The sequence below is a fragment of the Kogia breviceps genome, chromosome 1 (assembly GCF_026419965.1).
Source record: "Kogia breviceps isolate mKogBre1 chromosome 1, mKogBre1 haplotype 1, whole genome shotgun sequence".
In the NCBI taxonomy this organism is placed as follows: domain Eukaryota; kingdom Metazoa; phylum Chordata; class Mammalia; order Artiodactyla; family Physeteridae; genus Kogia; species Kogia breviceps.
Window position 1 is genome coordinate 170,123,574 of NC_081310.1, and position 20,344 is coordinate 170,143,917.

Here is a 20,344-nt window from a genome sequence, read left to right on the forward strand (position 1 = left end):
CGCTGCCGGAATCGCCCGGACCAATGAAGGGCCGAAATTGCTGGCTAAGCTCCACCCCCGGAGGAGGACAGATGAGTGGTTAATTCTCCTGTCAGTTTGGCCTCATTGGCAAAGGTCGGTTCCTTTTCACAGTAGTCAGGAAGGGGTTCAACCCTTCAGTCCCTATTAGGGTCTAGCCGGAGGATTCTCTGAGGGCGGGAATCACGGGCGGCCGTCTACTCTCCGAGGGGGATCAAGGCTAAGCTCCGCCTCACTCTGGGTATTCAAACCTCGGTTTCCCTGTTTGTGACGTGGGGAGGCTATTGCTCTGGACAGTGTTTCGGGAGGACCTGCGGAGGCTGGGTATGGGGAGGGGTCAGCGGGGGCGCTCGGTCCCAACCCCGCGTTTCTGGGCATGCCAGCCGCCGCCCCGCTCGCTCTGCCCCGGGCTGGGAGGTGGAAGTTCGCCCCACTTCCTGTTTGTTCGGTGCGCTCTGTGACCATAGATGGTCAGGTCTGGGGCCGCGCGGAAGCCTCCGTCTGGCGGTTTGGGAGTCCTTCCTCTCCGCGCGCAGGGTGTTGTCCCCGAGAATAAGATAAACGGGGTGGGGGGGAAGATGAGCGGAATTAGAAGGGATCCGGCTCCACTCGGCTAAAACCTGGCTCCTGAGGCACCTTGCCCGGCTGGGCGTGGCCAGCCGGCTGCCACTCAGACCAGGGGAGGTTCTGCACGGTGGCCGCGGCGCGCGGGGAAGACTTCTCTTCCGTGCTTCTTGTGTCTGGGGATCAGAGCTTTGTTTCCTCAAGGCTCACACTTTCCAACCAGTGATTATCCTCCTACAAAGATTTTATTTACAGAAAAAAGTGGCAAGTTCCCACCCCTTCAGTTGAACGGCTGTGACGGCTGCAAGCTTCAAGTTGAATGCAAGCGTTATATGCCAGAGTGACTCATTCAACAAATACAATTCTTATAATAACAGCTACCATTTACTGCGCGCTGAGTACATGCCAGGCCTATGCTGAGTGCTTCAAGCGCATTTTCATTTAATTATAACGAACTCTCTGCGGTAGGTACCATTACGGCCTACAGTTTTCAAATGAGGTGGCTGAATTACTTGCCAAGTTCATAAAGTGTCGGAATTTTGAAGGGGACACATCTATCTAACTAAATCCCAGAACTTAACCCCTATGATAGACCGAACTGGAATCATTTGCTACAATTTGGAAGCAGTGATGCCCCTGGTGGGGAGACATCCTGGGTTCCAGTCATGGCTTAGGTGCTTACCAGGGGTCAGACTTGGGTCAGGTTACCTGACTTCTCTGAACCTGGGCCTCTTCTCAATTTTATGACTCCCAGAATATTTACAAGAAAATGACCACATGACAAAATATGGAACAAAAACTGCAGTAACTTTTAAATATTTACATTTAACAAAAACACTGTCTCTCACACACGCACACCAACTCTATTCAGACATAAAATTAAAAGGTTATAGTTGAGTGATTCATGTGTGTGTAACCTAGGGCAAATAGCCTCCCTGTCCCTTATCGTAATCAGCTCTACACTTAGCCCTTCTAAATCTCTTTCCGGATTAGAGACAGGAAATACCAAAACCATACATGCATCCTAGAGGAAGGGGAGAGAAAGTGGGAAACAGGAAGGAGAAGGAAGAAAGTTTCCCTATGCGTAAATTGGGGATAATAATTCATGGGGTTGTAATGAGAAACAAGCAATGTTCACAATGCCTGCCCTTCAGGAACTTCTAATCTTTTAAGAAGTCTGAACACAGGTACTTGTAACTCCAATGGGAGGCAGTTTAAGAACAGTATCTGTGACTTTTTTTAAAAATAAATTTATTTTATTTTTGGCTGCATTGGGTCTTCATTGCTGCACGCGGGCTTTCTCTAGTTGCATCAAGCGGGTGCTACTTTTCGTTGCGATGCGCGGGCTTCTCATTGCGGTGGCTTCTCTTGTTGTGGAGCACGGGCTCTAGGCGCGCGGGCTTCAGTAGTTGCAGCACGCGGGCTCAGTAGTTGTGGCTCACGGGCTCTAGAGCGCAGTCTTGGTAGTTGTGGCGCACGGACTTAGTTGCTCCGCGGCATGTGGGATCTTCCCAGACCAGGGCTCGAACCCGTGTCCCCTGCATTGGCAGGTAGATTCTTAACCACTGTGCCACCAGGGATGTCCATGACTTTTATTTATTCATTTATTTATACACGGAAAAAAATTACTGAGTTCTTCTGTGCTAAGCACGATGCTACTTTACACCAGGCACAACTAGGAGTACAGCAGTAGACAAGTCAGACTGTGTCACTGCCCTTGTGGACCTTCCACAGTCTATTGTAGAAACCAGTATCACCATCTGGGGAGGGCATCACTAGATGTGCTGACTACTGGCTTCCAGGTTTTTTCCTCCTCACTGATCTTGCCCAGTGCCCAGTACTCAGTGCCTCATCCATGGTGGGCTCTCATCAGGCTCATGTTCAGTGAGCCCCTTGAATTCAGAACAGTCATATCCTGGGCTGAGATGGATGGGTAGAACATTGCAGGGCAAATGTGAGTAAACAGTAGTGGAGATGGGAATCTGTGTCTAGATGAGGTGAGAGGTTCCTGTAGGAGAGGAATAGGAGATAAGGCTAAAAAAAAAAAAAAAAGAGGTTGAGCAAGCTGTGCCAGGCAGGAGAGGTGAAACCCTAGTGTGAAAGCAAGAGGAAGCTGGTCAGATCGCATTTTAGAAATACAATTCTAGCTGTGGTGTAGAGCATGGGCTTGAGTGAGTAAAAAAAAGAGGCAGGGAGACCTGTCAGAAAACAGATGCAAAGATGTAGTGATGTCTGAATCAAAGCTATGGTATCGGGGATGCAGCAAAGGGGACAATGCAGGAGATAGCATTCTTATAAAGGGACTAGGGAGGAGGAGGAAGACAGATGGAAACGGGATGATTTGAATATGAACCTTCAGACTCGATCTAGTTCCCCAGGGATACACTCCCATTGAATATTATTTTTCCTTCTTGGCAGATATCACAATCTTAATTAAATAATTATTTGTGCAATTATTTTTTAATATCTTCTTCTCTCTAAGTACCTTGGAGTTAGAGTCCTTGCCTCTCTAGCACAAAAATCTATCTCAATGGATAGTTCAGGAAAGTTGTGACTAAGTGAAAAGGGTGGGAAGGGCCTGGGTGGCTCTGAGACTGGGAGATGGGTGAATGGGAGATGGGTGGAAGACTAGATTTGGGGGTTTTCAGCCTCAGACCTTCAAAATCCAGCCTGGGGAGAGAAAGGGAGAAGAGTGCAGTTAATCATTTTTCAAACAAGAATTGTCAGCAGAGAGTTGATTGATTCTCACACATGCCCCCTCTTCATGTATTTTGCTTCTAAACCTGCAGAATCGCATTGTCTCTGAGGGTGCCACCCAAGATTCTTCCTTATCGCTCAGAGTTTCAGACACAGAAGTCTGGTGGTTCATCTGGAGTGTTTCCCAGCCTGGCTCAGAGGAGCGCCTGCATCTGTGCTGCCTGGCCCAGAGCCTCTTTGCATTTGGGCAGATCCTGTGTCCCCCTGCCAGAAGGGGCTGATGACAGACAACTATCTATGTGAGCCCATCTTTCTTCTCCTCCTAGGCTAGAGTCCCTGGCTCCAGCCTGAGTTAAGGTCTCAGGTCCAAAAATTACAAGTAGGCAAAAGAGATATTGGCAATATAATAATGTAGTGGTTAAGATCTGGCTTTGGCATCACTCTGACCTGAACCTGAACCCCAGCTCTTCCACTTAATGTGTGATATTGGTCAAGTCAGTTAGCCTTAGAAAAAGATATTAAAATCCATCTTGAGGGACTTCCCTGGTGGCACAGTGGTTAAGAATCCGCCTGCCAATGCAGGGGACATGGGTTCGAGCCCTGGTCCGGGAAGATCCCACATGCTGCAGAGCAACTAAGCCCATGCGTCACAACTACTGAAGCCCATGCACCTAGAGCCCGTGCTCCGCAGCAAGAGAAGCCACCACAATGAGAAGCCTACACAGTGCAATGAAGAGTAGCCCCCTCTCGCCACAACTAGAGAAAGCCCACAAGCAGCAACGAAGACCCAATGCAGCCAAAAAATAAATTAAGTAAATAAATTTTTATAAAATCCATCTTGAATGGTTGAGATGACAATTAGGAGAGAAAATTTATAAAACATTTGGCTCACAGTAAATATGCAATGAGTAGTAACAATTATTATTCAATACAGAGAGTCTATTGTCTGTGTCCCTGGTGAAGGCCACCAGGAGGCAAAATAAGGTCTGAAGGGTCAACACACTGGATGGTGCCACCAGAGGCACTGCCACTACTGCCCCATCACCAAAAATATCTGCTTCTTTTTCTGTTTGTTTTAATTAATTTATTTATTTATTTTTGGCTGTGTTGGGTCTTCGTTGCTGCACACAGGCTTTCTCTAATTGCAGTGAGCAGGGGCCACTCTTCGTTTTGGTGCGCGGGCTTCTCGTTGCAGTGGCTTCTCTTGTTGTGAAGCATGGGCTCTAGGTGCGCGGGCTTCAGTAGTTGTGGCCCATGGGCTCAGTAGTTGTGGCTCGTGGACTCCAGAGCACAGGCTCAGTAGTTGTGGCACACGGGCTTAGTTGCTCCGTGTCATCTTCCTGGACCAGGGTTCGAACCCATGTCCCCTGCATTGGCAGGCGGATTCGTAACCACTGTGCCACCAGGGAAGTCCTTATCTGCTTCTTTATATCTCTAACCTTTTTTTTGGCCACTCGGCTTGTGAGATCTTAGTTCCCCAACCAGGGATTGAACCCAGGCCCTCGGCAGTGAGAGCGCCAAGTCCTAACCACTGGACCAGGGAATTCTCTTTATATCACTAACTTTTTTTTTTTTTTCTTTGACTGCATCGGGTCTTCATTGCTGCACTCAGGCTTTCTCTAGTTGGGGCAAGTGGGGGCTACTCTTTGTTGCAGTGCACAGTCTTCTCATTGCGGTGCTGAGTTGACATGACACGAAACCTTTCTGTAACTGATCACAAGGCTTTAGTTGATAGTTGTGACTTCACATATCCACTACCCATTCCATATTCTCTTTGTCTTCAACCAACACCTAAGTTCATCAGGGCCATAGCGATGGGAAAAGAGGGCATGAAGGAAGCATGCTACTGTCTTAAAGTTCCTGACCCAGAAGTGGCATGTATCACTTCCACTTATACTTCATTAGCTAGAACTTAATCACATAACTTAGTTGGGGCTATAACTCATTTTCTATAGGTCACCCAAAGCTTTTTTCTTGAGGGATTGAAGAACTTGGTGGTCCTGCCTGTATAATATTTCCATAATTTTTTGCACTGAGCATGGCAGAACTAGGAGGTGCCCTAGGTATCCTCTGGATTATATCATAATCCTCCCTCTCTCTATTGCATAGTGACAATTCTCTTTTGCCTTAATAATGGCTCATTCACCTAACCAACCATCATAATCAGAGGTATACATTTAAACTTTAACAATATGCCCTCCATGGGTAAAATACCGGATTTGTAGCATTTGCCGATTTCTGTATGGTAAATACTCCCACCATGGCCAGCTTTAAGCTACCAATGTTATATTACTGAAGAAAAATGCACTGTGGTATGTGGAATAGTGGCCCTCCAAAGATGTCCACATCCTAATCTTTGGAACCTGTGAATGTAGTACCTTACATGGCAAAAGGAATTTTGAAGATGTGATTAAATTAAGGATCTTCAAATGGGGAGATTATCCTGGATTATCCAGGTAAGCCAAATACAATCACATGGAACCTTATAAGAGAAAGAAGGAAGCAGGAGAGTCAATCAGAAAAAGAGATGTGACAATGAAAGCAGAAGTCCTAGTGATATGACCAAAGAATGTAGGTGGCCGCTAGGGGCTGGAAAAAGCAAGAAACAGATTTTCTCCTAGAGCCTCTTGAAGGAACACAGCTGGGCTGACACTTTGATTTCAGCCCTGTAAGCTGCATTTTGGATTTCTGATCTCCAGATATGAAAGATAATAAATTTGTTTCTTTGGGGGGTTTTTTTTGAATTTTATTTTATTTATTTTTTATACAGCAGGATCTTATTAGTTATCTATTTTATACATATTAGTGTATATATGTCAATCCCAATCTCCCAATTCATCCCACCACCACCACCACCCACCACGTTCCCCCCTTGGTGTCCATACGTTTGTTCTCTACATCTGTGTCTCTATTTCTGACCTGCAAACCGGTTCATCTGTACCATTTTTCTAGGTTCCACATATATGCGTTAATATATGATATTTGTTCTTCTCTTTCTGACTTACTTCACTCTGTATGACAGTCTTTAGATCCATCCACATCTCTACAAATGACCCAGTTTCATTCCTTTTTATGGCTGAGTAATATTCCATTGTATATATGTATCACATCTTCTTTATCCATTCGTCTGTCAGTGGGCACTTAGGTTGCTTCCAAGACCTGGCTATTGTAAATAGTGCTGCAATGAACATTGGGGTGCATGTGTCTTTTTGAATTATGGTTTTCTCTGGGTATATGCCCAGTAGTGGGATTGCTGGGTAATATGATAATTCTATTTTTAGTTTTTTAAGGAACCTCCATACTGTTCTCCATAGTGGCTGTATCAATTTACATTCCCACCAACAGTGCAAGAGGGTTCCCTTTTCTCCACACCCTCTCCAGCATTTGTTGTTTGTAGATTTTCTGATGATGGCCATTCTAACTGGTGTGAGGTGATACCTCATTGTAGTTAATTTTTTTTAATTAATCAATCAATTTATTTATTTATTTTTATATTTGGCTGCGTTGGGTCTTTGTTGCTGCGTGCCGGCTTTCTCTGGTTGTGGCAAGCGGGGGCTACACTTCATTGAGGTGCGTGGGCTTCTCATTGCAGTGGCTTCTCTTGTTGTGGAGCATGGGCTCTAGGCACGTGGGCTTCAGTAGTTGTAGCACGTGAGCTCCAGAGCACAGACTCAGTAGTTATGGTGCACAGGCTTAGTTGCTCCGCAGCATGTGGGATCTTCCCAGGCCAGGGTTTGAACCCGTGTCCCCTGCAATGGTAGGCAGATTCTTAACCACTGCACCACCAAGGAAGCCCTGGCAGGCAGATTCTTAACCACTGGGCCACCAGGGAAGCCCCTCATTGTAGTTTTGATATGCATTTCCCTAATAATTAGTGATGTTGAACAGCTTTTCAGCTTCTTGGCCATCTCTACCTCTTCTTTGGAGAAATGTCTGTTTAGGTCTTCTGACCATTTTTTGATTGGGTTGTTTGTTTGTTAATATTGACCTGCATGAGCTGTTTATATATTTTGGAGATTAATCCTTTGTGCATTGATTCCTTTGCAAATATTTTCTCCCATTCTGAGGGTTGTCTTTTCATCTTGTTTGTAGTTTCCTTTACTTTGCAAAAGCTTTTAAGTTTCTTAGGTCCCATTTGTTTACTTTTGTTTTTATTTCCATTACTCTAGGAGGTGGATCAAAAAAAATCTTGCTGTGATTTATGTCAAAGAGTGTTCTTCCTATGTTTTCCTCTAAGAGTTTTATAGTGTCTGGTCTTACATTAAGTCTCTAATCCATTTTGAGTTTATTTTTGTGTATGGTGTTAGGGAGTGTTCTAATTTCATTCTTTTTGTTGTTGTTGTTGCTTTACGCGGGACTCTCACTATTGTGGCCTCTCCCGTTGCGGAGCACAGGCTCCGGACGCGCCGGTTCAGCGGCCATGGTTCACAGGCCCAGCCACTCCGTGGCATGTGGGATCTTCCCGGACCGGGGCACGAACCCGTGTCCCCTGCATCGGCAAGCTGACTCTCAACCACTGCACCACCAGGGAAGCCCTAATTTCATTCTTTTACATGCAGCTGTCCAGTTTTCCAAGCACCACTTACTGAAGAGACTGTCTTTTCTCCATTGTATATCCTTGCCTCCTTTGTCATAGATTAGTTGACCATAGGTGTGTGGGTTTATCTCTGGGCTTTCTATCCTGTTCCATGGATCTATATTTCTGTTTTTGTGCCAGTGCCATATTGTCTTGATTACTGTAGCTTTCTAGTATAGTCCGAAGTCAGGGAGCCTGATTCCTCCAGCTCCATTTTTTTCCCTCAAGACTGCTTTGGCTATTCGGGGTCTTTTGTGTCTCCATACAAATTTTAAGATGTTTTGTTCTAGTTCTGTAAAAAAGGTCAGTGGTAATTTGATAGGGATTACATTGAATCTGTAGATTGCTTTGGGTAGTATAGTCATTTTCACAATATTGATTCTTACAATCCAAGAACATGGTATATCTCTCCATCTGTTTGTGTCATCTTTGATTTCTTTCATCAGTGTCTTATAGTTTTCTGAGTACAGGTCTTTTACCTCCTTAGGTAGGTTTATTCCTAGGTATTTTATTCTTTTTGTTGCAATGGTGAAAGGGATTGTTTCCTTAATTTCTCTTTCTGATCTTTCATTGTTAGTGTATAGGAATGCAAAAGATTTCTGTGCATTAATTTTGTATCCTGCAACTTTACCAAATTCATTGATTATCTCTAGTAGTTTCCTGGTGGCATCTTTAGGATTCTCTATGTATAGTATCATGCCATCTGCAAACAGTGACAGTTTTACTTCTTTTCCAATTTGCATTCCTTTTATTTCTTTTACTTCTCTAATTGCTGTGGCTAAGACTTCCAAAACTATGTTGAATAATAGTGACGAGAATGGACATCCTTGTCTTCTTCCTGATCTTAGAGGAAATGCTTTCAGTTTTTCACCATTGAGAATGGTGTTTGCTGTGGGTTTGTTGTATATGACCTTTATTATGTTGAGGTAGGTTCCCTCTATGTCCACTTTCTGGAGAGTTTTATCATAAATGGGTGTTGAATTTTGTCAAAAGCTTTTTCTGCATCTATTGAGATGATCATATGGTTTTTATTCTTCAATTTGTTAATATGATGTTTCACACTGATTTGCATATATTGAAGAGTCCTTGCATCTCTGAGATAAGTCGCACTTGATCATGGTGTATGATCCTTTTAATCTGTTGTTGGAATCTGTTTGCTAGTATTATGTTGAGGATTTTTGCATCTATATTCATCAGTGATATTGGTCTGTAATTTTCTATTTTTGTCGTATCTTTGTCTGGTTTTGGTGTCAGGGTGATGGTGGCCTCGTAGAATGAGTTTGGGAGTGTTCCTTCCTCTGTAATTTTTTGGAAGAGTTTGAGAAGGATGGGTGTTAGCTCTTCTCTAAATGTTTGATAGAATTCACCTGTGAAGCCATCTGGTCCTGGACTTTTGTTTGTTGGAAGATTTTTAGTCACAGTTGCAATTTCAGTGCTTGTGATTTGTCTGTTCATATTTTCTATCTCTTCCTCGTTCAGTCTTGGAAGGTTATACATTTCTAAGAATTTGTCCATTTCTTCCAGGTTGTCCATTTTACTGGCATAGAGTTGCTTGTAGTAGTCTTTTAAGATGCTTTGTATTTCTGTGGTGTCCGTTGTAACTTCTCCTTTTTCGTTTCTAATTTTATTGATTTGAGTCCTCTCCCTCTTTTTCTTGATGAGTCTGGCTAAAGGTTTATCAATTTTGTTTACCTTCTCAAAGAACCAGCTTTTAGTTCTATTGATCTTTGCTATTGTTTATTTTGTTTCATTTATTTCTGCTCGGATCTTTATGATTTCTTTCCTTCTACTAACTCTGGGTTTTGTTTATTCTTCTTTCTCTAGTTCCTTTCAGTGTAAAGCTAGATTGTTTATTTGAGATTTTTCTTGTTTCTTGAGGTAGGCTTGTATTGCCAAAAACTTCCCTCTCAGAACTGCTTTTGCTGCATCCCATATGTTTTGGATCGTCGTGTTTTCGTTGTAATTTGTCTCTAGGTATTTTTTGGTTTCCTCTTTGATTCTTCAGTGATCTCTTGGTCATTTAGTAATGTATTGTTTAGCGTTCATGTGTTTGTGTTTCTTGCATTTTTTTCTCCCTGTAATTGATTTCTAATCTCATAGCATTGTGGTTGGAAAAGATGCTTGATATGATTTCAATTTTCTTAAATTTACCAAGGCTTGATTTGTGACCCAAGATGTGATCTATCCTGGAGAATGTTCTGTGTGCACTTGAGAAGAAAGTGTAATCTGCTGTTTTTGGATGGAATGTCCTATAAATATCAATTAAATCTATCTGGTCTATTGTGTCATTTAAAGCTTGTGTTTCCTTATTAATTTTCTGTCTGGATGATCTGTCCATTGGTGTAAGTGAGGTGTTGAAGTCCCCCACTATTATTGTGTTACTGTCGATTTTCTCTTTTATAGCTGTTAGCATTTGCCTTATGTATTGAGGTGCTCCTATGCTGGGTGCATATATATTTATAATTGTTATATCTTCTTATTGGATTGATCCCTTGATCATTATGTAGTGTCCTTCCTTGTCTCTTGTAACATTCTTTATTTTAAAGTCTATTTTATCTGATATGAGTATTGCTACTCCAGCTTTCTTTTGATTTCCATTTGCATGGAATATCTTTTTCCATCCCCTCACTTTCAGTCTGTATGTGTCTCTAGGTCTGAAATGGGTCTCTTGTAGACAGCATATATATGGGTCTTGTTTTGTATCCATTCAACGAGCCTGTGTCATTTGGTTGGAGCATTTAATCCATTCATGTTTAAGGTAATTATCGACATGTATGTTCCTGTTACCATTTTCTTAATTGTTTTGGGTTTGTTTGTGTAGGTCCTTTTCTTCTCTTGTGTTTCCCACTTAGAGAAGTTCCTTTAGTGTTTGTTGTAGAGCTGGTTTGGTGGTGCTAAATTCTCTTAATTTTTGTTTGTCTGTAAAGCTTTTGATTTCTCCATCTAATCTGGATGAGATCCTTGCTGGGCAAAGTAATCTTGTTTGTAGGGTCTTCCCTTTCATCACTTTAAATATATTGTACCACTCCCTTCTGGCTTGTAGAGTTGCTGCTGAGAAATCAGCTGTTAACCTTATGGGAGTTCCCTTGTATGTTATTTGTCGTTTTTCTCTGGTTGCTTTCAATAATTTTTCTTGGTCTTTAATTTCTGTCAAGTTGATTATGATGTGTCTCAGTATGTTTCTCCTTGGGTTTATCCCCTGGGACTCTCTGTGCTTTCTGGACTTGGGTGGCTATTTCCTTTCCTATGTTCAGGAAGTTTTTGACTATAATCTCTTCAAATATTTTCTCGGGTCCTTTCTCTCTCACTTCTTCTGAGACCCCTATAAAGCGAATGTTGGTGCGTTAAATGTTGTCCCAGAGGTCTCTTGGGGTGTCTTCATTTCTTTTCATTCTTTTTTCTTTATTCTGTTCCGTGTCAGTGAATTCCACCATTCTGTCTTCTGGGTCACTTATCCGTTCTTCTTTCTCAGTTATTCTGCTGTTGATTCCTTCTAGTGTATTTTTGATTTCATTTATTGTATTGTTCATCTCTGTTTGTTTGTTCTTTAATTCTTCTGGGTGTTTGTTCTTCAATTCTTCTAGGTCTTTGTTAAACATTTCTTGCATCTTCTTGATCTTTGCCTCCATTCTTTTTTCCAAGGTCCTGGATCATCTTCACTATCATTATTCTGAATTCTTTTTCTGGAAGGTTGCCTATCTCCACTTCATTTAGTTGTTTTTCTGGGGTTTTAATTTGTTCCTTCATCTGGTGCATAGTGCTCTGCCTTTTCATTTTGTCTTTCTTTCTGTGAATATGGTTTTCATTCCACAGGCTGCAGAATTGTAGTTCTTCTTGCTTCTGCTGTCTGTCCTCTCAAATTTGTTTTGTTTTAGTCCAGTAAATTTGTGGTCATTTGTTATAGCAATAATAGGAAACTAATACATATACTCAATCAACTCATGTAAGTCTGTATGAGCTGACTCTAGCAGACCACTGAAATAATCTTTTTTTTTTTTGGTCTGTTCACCTACTGGCATGACAAATTTGCCCCAAATTGGCAAATGGCAGCCTTACCTTCCAATACAGTGGAACTATTTTCATGTCCTCTAGTAGACGCATTCTTCCCTTGGGTAATAAAACTTGTCAATATCCATAGTCAGACTCACAGAGACATGAAGATAAACATTTAAACGTAATCATTTAAGTATAATAGAAGTGTCACTCCACATATACCCTTTTCTTCTCGGATCCATCTATTTTGGCTATGAGTGAAGTGCTACCACACGTTGGTTACTGGTTCAGAACAAATAGTGAATCCTATGTAGGCTAGAACTTCAATCTGGCAAGATGTTGTCTCTTACTTATGGCCATGTATTGGGCACTTTTTTGCCTCTGGGTGCAGCTTCTACTCCAGCTATTGCTATGGCAACCAGGTGGATGCAAGTGTGACCTAACAGTCCAAATCTTCATCTGCTTTCTCCAAATATCTCGCTTTCTGCTCTCGGGCTTCACTCATGGAACTCATCTCAGGGTTTGCCTGGGAGAACTTGCACAATAATTTTGACTCATGTGTCAGCCTAAAAGTGCCAACTTGAGAGAGTGCAAGGGAGTTTACCAGCAGTCAGGAAACCCTTGACCAGTAAAGAACAGGAGCTGGTGAATAAATACTCGACTCTTCCTTCCCTTGGTTGAACAAATGAGAGTCACATCCTACACTGCCTCTTCAGGGAAATCGAGCCCTACGTGCCCAAAGCAGTGACCTTCTGGAGCACTCCTCCTCAGATTGGCTTTCCTGGTTTGCCCATTTTATTCTTCCTAGTCAATCTCTGACTCTTGTCCCTTGGGATCACTTCTGAGAATAAACTACATACCTGTTTGCAAGCCCTTGTTCAGGCTCTGCTTTAAATCAAGTCTAAAAGTTTTGGTGGTAGAAGTGACCCTAGAAAGAAGATTCTTAGGATGGGATTCTGGCACAAGATCAGACCCTAATGAGTACCCCATTCCTGGTGCAGTGGTGATAACCCTTAACATGCAGTATCCTCATAATTACTAAAATCTTTACCAGTGGTATCTTGTAATAAGGTGTAAAAGGAGGGTGAAGCGTTGATTTAAGAGACAAAGGTAGCATTTGAATGGCCCAGAGCAATGGTATTATAAGGATTATGGTGTCAGCTGGCTTTTCTTTTTTTTTTTTAAATTTATTTTATTTATTTATTTTTGTTTGCGTTGGGTCTTCTTTGCTGCGCGCAGGCTTTCTCTAGTTGTGGCGAGCGGGGGCTACTCTTGGTTACGGTGCACAGGCTTCTCATTGCGGTGGCTTCTCTCGTTGCGGAGCACGGGCTCTAGGAGCGCAGGCTTCAGTTGTTGTGGCACACGGGCTCAGTAGTTGTGGCGCATGGGCTTAGTTGCTCCGCGGCATGTGGGATCTTCCCAGACCAGGGATCAAACCCTTGTCCCCTGCATTGGCAGGCAGATTCTTAACCACTGCGCCACCAGGGAAGCCCCAACTGCTTTTCTTAATACCTTTTGAGATCTTGGAAAAAAACAAGATAGGATCAGGTTAGCTAACATTGAAGATAGGTATGTCAACCATGGCTTGAGTGTTACACCAGGCTATGCTTGTGCACTTGTCCTCCATCAGTCACTCCTTCCTGCCCCTTCCCCTGACTTTTCTGCTGCACGTGACAGTTCCTGAAAGTTCAGTCCTGGTTTTTTATTCCTTGCTCTTTCCAATGGTGAATTACCCTTGTCTCGTGTCTTTTATTATCAGCTTCATTCCAATGTCTCTCTGGTGTGTTTGCCATCCTTTTAGGGAGCTCTAGATTCTTGAACATTTTACTTCAAATGTGCTTAGTGACATTGGACAAGTGTGTCAGTAAATCTCCACAAGATGGCAACCTTGCTAACTTTGGCCACACTGTATGCACTCCTTCCAGTTGGAGGGGGTAGGAGGGACTTCTAATAAGACTTTAATCTTATTTATTTAACATTTGTTGAGAGCCTGCTCGATACAGATCCTTTTAATATATTAGTGTTGTTTGTTTTTAATATTTGAAAAAGTATAGTCCCGTTTGCAGATGAGAAAACTGAGTTGAAAATGATTAATTTGCCTGAAGTCAGGACCTAGATTTAAAGCCAGATTTCTGTCTCCAAACCCAATTCTCTTTTCATTACATAAATGAATCTCAAGCTGCAACAGTATTATTTAAGGTTTTTTGGTTTTGTTTTTTACAAATTACAAGTAACAGAAAACCAACTTGAGCCAGCATAACAACAACACAACAAAGCATTTGGGAGTGTCTCATGGAAACCTAAACAGAAATGATGTCCTGGCTTTAAAAGAGTGAATAGAGCCAGGAACTGGAAAGTCTTCAAGACCTGGGGGAGAAAGGATGAAAAGTGAGAGAGGGGAAAAGATAGGGAAAGCTAGGGAGGCCTAAGAGATGAAGCTCTGCCCCATCCCACATTCAACTAGAATAGCCCCATTTTAGTGCATTTTACATTGGGGTCCTATTCCAGGTTCTATTTGAAAAATAGGGATTAGATCTATTAGACAATTTTTTTTTTTTTTTTTTTTTTTTTTTTTTTTTTTTTTGGCGGTACACGGGCCTCTCACTCTTGTGGCCTCTCCTGTTGCGGAGCACAGGCTCCAGACGCGCAGGCTCAGCGGCCATGACTCATGGGCCCAGCCGCTCCATGGCATGTGCGATCTTCCCGGACCGGGGCATGAACCTGTGTCCCCTGCATCGGCAGGTGGACTCTCAACCACTGCACCACCAGGGAAGCCCTAGACAATTATTTTAAACCACTGGTGTAATATATGAAGCCATTCCCACATTGTTGGATATTTAGGGGCTATTGGCTTTTTCCGATTTTTCACTCTAATAAGTAAAATTGTGATGAATATTCTTTCATATTGTACTAGACAGTGCATGAAGTCATGCAGTACTTCCATTTGCCCTGGGTCTTATAACTGCCCTTAAGGGAGGAAAGGATGGTGGAGGGGTTATAACCTCAGGCAACAGTGCAACTTGGGCCCTCCCCAATTGTCAGCCAGCCCAGAAATACTTAGTGAGCATCTAACTATATGCTCATCTACAATGGTGAGTAAAATAAGCATGGTCTGTCATAATGGAGCTAATGCTCTGGTGGGGAAAATGGACATGAAACAGATACTCTACAATGATTACAAGAATCACAAGCAAAGTGCTGCCCAGCAGAAGTTCAGAAGGTTAAGAAAACACACAACAGAGTGAGCTGAGTCACTCTGGGGTGTTAGGGTAGGCTGCCCTGAGGAAGTGCTATTTAATCTGAGACTTGAAGGATGAGTGAGAGCCAGACAAAGAGAATGGAGAAGAGCTGTTTAAGCAGAGGGAAAGTGTGAAGGCCCAAATGTGGGAAAACCTTGGCAGGTCCAAGAGACTGAGATCAGATCGGTGTGACTGGCCACAGAAAAAAAAAAAAAAAAAAAGGCAATGATATGAGACTGAGGTGGAAGAGACAGCAAGGTCCAGATCATGCAACGTCTTATGAATTATATTAAGCAATTTGTAGTACATTCCAAGGATATAGGAGATCATTGAAAGACTTTAAACCGAGGGAGTGCACGGTCCTATTTGTGTTTGAACAAGAACATAGCATGGAGGGCCAAAGTGGATACAAGGAGGCCAGTGGATAGAGGTATGGGGCTGATGCAAAAGTCCAGGCAAGGGATAATGACTTGGACTACAATGGCAGCAGTAGATGAAAAGAAATGGACAGATTTGAGAGTGAGTATAGGAGCTCTTGATTGATTATCAATGGGGGTACGTGTAAGAGAGGGTGAGTAGCCAAGACTATTAGTTTTCTGGCTTGAGTGGTTGGGTAGATGGTATTTCCTTACAGAGACTGGGGACCTGGAGGAAGAGTAAGTTTGTTGGGGAAAGTGATGACTTCTGTTTTGACAAGCTCAGTTCGAGGTACCTGTGGGATTTCCCGAATATGCAAGTAGACATATAGAACTGGAGCTCAGAAGACAAGTCTGGCCAGGAGGTGTTGGTTCAGGAATCCTAGGATTCATGGAGTATCAAGTGAAACCAGAAAAGGGTCATTCAGAGCTACTGATCTATGTTAATAGTGAATTAGAAGAAAAGCCAGAAAAGGAGAATCAGAAGGGGCAACCAGAGGGGTAGCAGAAAATCAGAAAAATACATGGTTCAAGAAAGCCAAGAGAAGAAAATGTTTCAGAAAGGCAGTGGATACCTGTACCAAAGCAATAGAGTGATCAAATAACAAGAGGATGGGAAAGTGTCCATTGGATTTAGAAACACGGTGGTCATTGATGATATTGTCAATAGCAATTTTACAGAGGTAATAGGCAGAGCCTAGCTAGGAGTGGGATGACAAGTGGGAGGTGAGAAAATGGAGACAACAGTGTAGGTCATTCTGGAAAATTCTGCTCTGAAAAGAGGCAGACAAAAGAGGTTGAAGGGGGGCATTCATTCACCCTGTTCTTCCAGATAGAGATTATGAAGCCATGTTCAACTTTTCTTTTTTTCTCATGTCCTAATCCAATATATCAACAAAGCCTGTTGGCTCTAATTTCAAAATACATTCTGAATCTCACCACGTATCATTTTTTCCACTGTTGCCTACTCAAAACCACCACTATCTCTTGCCTGGGCTATCTTATGAGCTTCTGAATTTATCTCCTAATTGGTCTCTCCCTCGCACCCCTTCCCTATATAGCAGATCTGTAAACTAAAGGGGCAAGTTATCTCTCCCCTACACACATCGTACATACCATAGTGGGAAAGGCAAAGGATAACCTCAAAAAGAGGGAAAGCGGGAGGTACACAACAGAGCCAACTCTGAAATGCTTGTTGGATTAGAGCTTTGCCCGATTGCTTGAGAGTCATTCTTGTTCCCTGTGGTTTTTGGCTCCAGTGTCTGGGCTCTTGGTTCCACCCTCTGAATCATCCTTACTTTTCCGAAAGTAAATTGAGTTTTCAACTGAGTAGCCTTCTCAGTCTCCTTCTTGCCCATGAAAGGGATGCAAAGGACTCTTTTCATTCTGTACTATGTCCCTGTTAGTCTGAGCTGATAATGCTTCTGCCAGGACAATTCCCTTAAAGGATTTGTGGGGGGTTTGTGTATAGATTTTTAACCCACTCCATTCAACAAAAACCACACACAACTGTCTTTGAGATCAGCTCATCTCTACCCTGGGCTCCCTGAGAGACTGCTGTGAGTGAACATCCTTAAGATCTTCAGAGAGACTTCTCTCTGACAGGTTCTATGGGGCCCCTCCTTAGATCTTTTTGAAGTTTTAACCCTTAACTTCATTTTTAGGTAATGTTTTCCGAACTGTGTCTTGGATTTTATTTTTGCCAAAGGACACTTTTGGGGGGGGGGGGGGGTGGAAGGCATACTGCATGGCTTGCCAGATCTTTGTTCAGCCTAGTAAGTCCTGGTCCTGGATATACAGGGAGGCTTTACATAGCATAAAATTTACCCACTTAAACATACAGTTTGGTGGTTTTTAGTATATTCACAGAGCTTTACAATCATCACCACAATCAATTTTACTTATTTTGTATTTTATTTTTTTGGCTGCATTGGGTCTTCGTTGCTGCGCACGGGCTTTCTCTAGTTGCGGCGCATGGGCTTTCTCTAGTTGCGGCGAGCGGGGGCTACTCTTCATTGCGGTGCGTGGGCTTCTCACTGCGGTGGCTTCTCTTGTTGTGGAGTATGGGTTCTAGGCACACAGGCTTCAGCAGTTATGGCACGTGGGCTCAGTAGTTGTGGCTCATGGGATCTAGAGCGCAGGCTCAGTAGTTGTGGTGCATGGGCTTAGTTGCTCTGCAGCATGTGGGATCTTCCCGGACCAGGACTAGAACCTGTGTCCCCTGCATCGGCAGGCAGATTCTTAACCACTGTGCCACCAGAGAAGTCCCACCACAATCAATTTTAGAACATATTCATCACACACAAAGGAACCCGGTACCCATTAGCAGTCACTCCCCATTTCCCCCCAGTCTCAATGCCCAGCAACCATTAATCTGCTTTCTGTTTCTATAATTTGCTTATTCTGGGCATTTCATATAAATGGAATCATACAATATGTGGTCTGCTTTATAGCTAAGTTTATTTTTTTAGTTTATCTCTCTCCTTTCATGTTTTATCATAGGCAACATGTAGAAGGCAGGTAGCAGGTATTCTGCCTAGAAATCTTGATTGGCTCCTTGAGTTCAACAGGGACATTTCTTATTTGCTGTATTACTTCATGTGACAGTATTGCCAGACTTTCTGGGAAAGGACCCCCTTTCCTCTCTTTCCTTTGTGTCCCCCAACAACCCCCTTCAGACCCTTTAGGTTTCAGCTCACACTCTTACTGAAGCTCTTTGAAAGCCGTTTCCCTCAAGGCCCTTCCAGCCTCTCTGCCGGGCAGTTCCAAAGCCAGTATTTTAGGCTTTTGTTCTGGCAGCACCCACACCAAGCTGTTTCATTATCCATTGTTGTGCAGTGAATCACCCCAAACTAAATCTGAGTCCTCTAGCAAGCAGGTGCCGAAGATGGAATTAGAAGTTCAAGGGTAAATGCCAGTGAAAGATAAAAATGAGAGGAAGCAGGAGTAGACAGGGAGGATCTGCAGAGCGTGACACAGGACTGGCACCCATGAAAGGAAGAATGAGGAAGAAGAGCCTCAGGCTTCCCTGGTGGCGCAGTGGTTGAGAGTCTGCAGGGGACGCGGGTTCCTGCCCCGGTCCGAAGATTCCGCATGCCGCGGAGCCGCTGGGCCCGTGAGCCATGGCCGCTGAGCCTGCGCGTCTGGAGCCTGTGCTCTGCAACGGGAGGGACACAACAGTGAGAGGCCCGCGTACCGGAAAAAAAAAAAAAAAAAAAGAGCCTCAGAAGGCCGTGCAGACAGCTCTGAGAAAGCCTTGGCCAGGCTGATTTCCCATTAGAGGGGCCCTACATGAGGCACAAATGGCCCAGCTCCAGTCCCACTGGACTCAGTCATGACTGGGACTAATCCAGGGAGAGTGTGCCTTGGCATGAGTGTTGTGGCACATGCCAGCAGTGTATTAGCTGGAAGCTGTCAGCCACCTACACTCCTCACAGAACTTCTCTTTTTGAATGTAGATCTGAGAGGTCATGCAAACAGTCCACCCCTTACTGACATAGTCCATTCCTTGCACGGTTCGGGGATCCACTCTTCCACACAGCTTTGGAAAGCAGCTCCTCCTCTGCGGTTCTCACAGGCCCCTCTTCCTGAGGGCAAACTTAGAAGAGGGAGGTTAATGGGATGAAATGTAGCCCCCATTGCTGCAGAGGGTTGACTTGCCTTTTTTAAAAAATATTAATTTATAGACTCTCATTGTGTATTGCAGGTATTAAGCCCTTTTCAATTCCATGCATTGCAAATATCTTTCCAATCTATCTTTTGGCTCTGTTATCTTTTCCCATTAAAAAAAAAGAATTTTTATGAGTTCAAATAAACCTAATTTTTTCTTGATCTTCTGAATTTTTCTCTTGTTTAAAAGGTCTTTCTACTCACAGACATAGAGAACAGACCTTGGTTGCCAAAGGGGAAGGATTGGGAGTTTGGGATTAGCAGATGCAAACTACTACATATAGGATGGATAAACAACAAGGTCCTACTGTATAGCACAGGGAACTATATTCAATATCCTGTGATAAACCATAATGGAAAAGAATATGAAAAAGAATATATATATGTATAACGGAATCACTTTGCTGTACAGCAGAAATTAACACATTTTAAATCAACTATACTTCAATAAAATAAAAAAAAAATAAAAGGTCTTTCTAAATCTTAAATTATATGTTTAGACTCCAAAATATTATTTAAAAAATTTTTTTCTTACCTTTGTTTCATGTATCCAGAATATATTTCTGAATGCAGTGAGTTTGGGAGTCTGATTATATTTTTTTTTCTGATGGATGGCTAATTGTGCCAGTGCCATTTATTTTTTATTTTTTTTTATTTTTTTTTTTTGTGGTACGCGGGCCTCTCACTGTTGTAGCCTCTCCCGTTGCGGGGCACAGGCTCCGGACGCGCAGGCTCAGCGGCCATGGCTCACGGGCCCAGCTGCTCCGCGGCATGTGGGATCTTCCCGGACCCGGGTACGAACCCGTATCCCCTGCATCGGCAGGCGGATTCTCAACCACTGCGCCACCAGGGAAGCCCCAGTGCCATTTATTAAATAAACTATACCTTCCTCCCTGAGGAAGGATGACCATTTTGTGATTCCTAAAATTCCTGTATACCTGAATTCAGTCTATTTCTATACTACTATATACTTTTTTATAACCAATTTTTTATTATTTTTGCCTAATTAATTTTTTTTTTTTTTTTTTTGCTGTACGCGGGCCTCTCACCGCTGCAGCCTCTCCCGTTGCAGAGCACAGGCTCCGGACATGCAGGCTCAGTGGCCATGGCTCACGGGCCCAGCCGCTCCGCAGCATGTGGGATCTTCCCGGACTGGGGCACGAACCCGCATC

At 43.1% G+C, this 20,344-nt stretch overlaps 1 long non-coding RNA gene across 1 annotated transcript in view; it reads left to right on the plus strand.

Annotated features, from left to right (window-relative positions):
- Window positions 1-12: 12 nt before the first annotated feature.
- The window catches only part of LOC136791978 (uncharacterized), a 49,312-nt gene continuing 28,980 nt past the window's right edge, over window positions 13-20,344 (plus strand). The window contains exon 1 of the long non-coding RNA XR_010836392.1: window positions 13-114. This is a non-coding gene — a long non-coding RNA (uncharacterized lncRNA). The remainder of the gene's footprint in view (window positions 115-20,344) is intronic.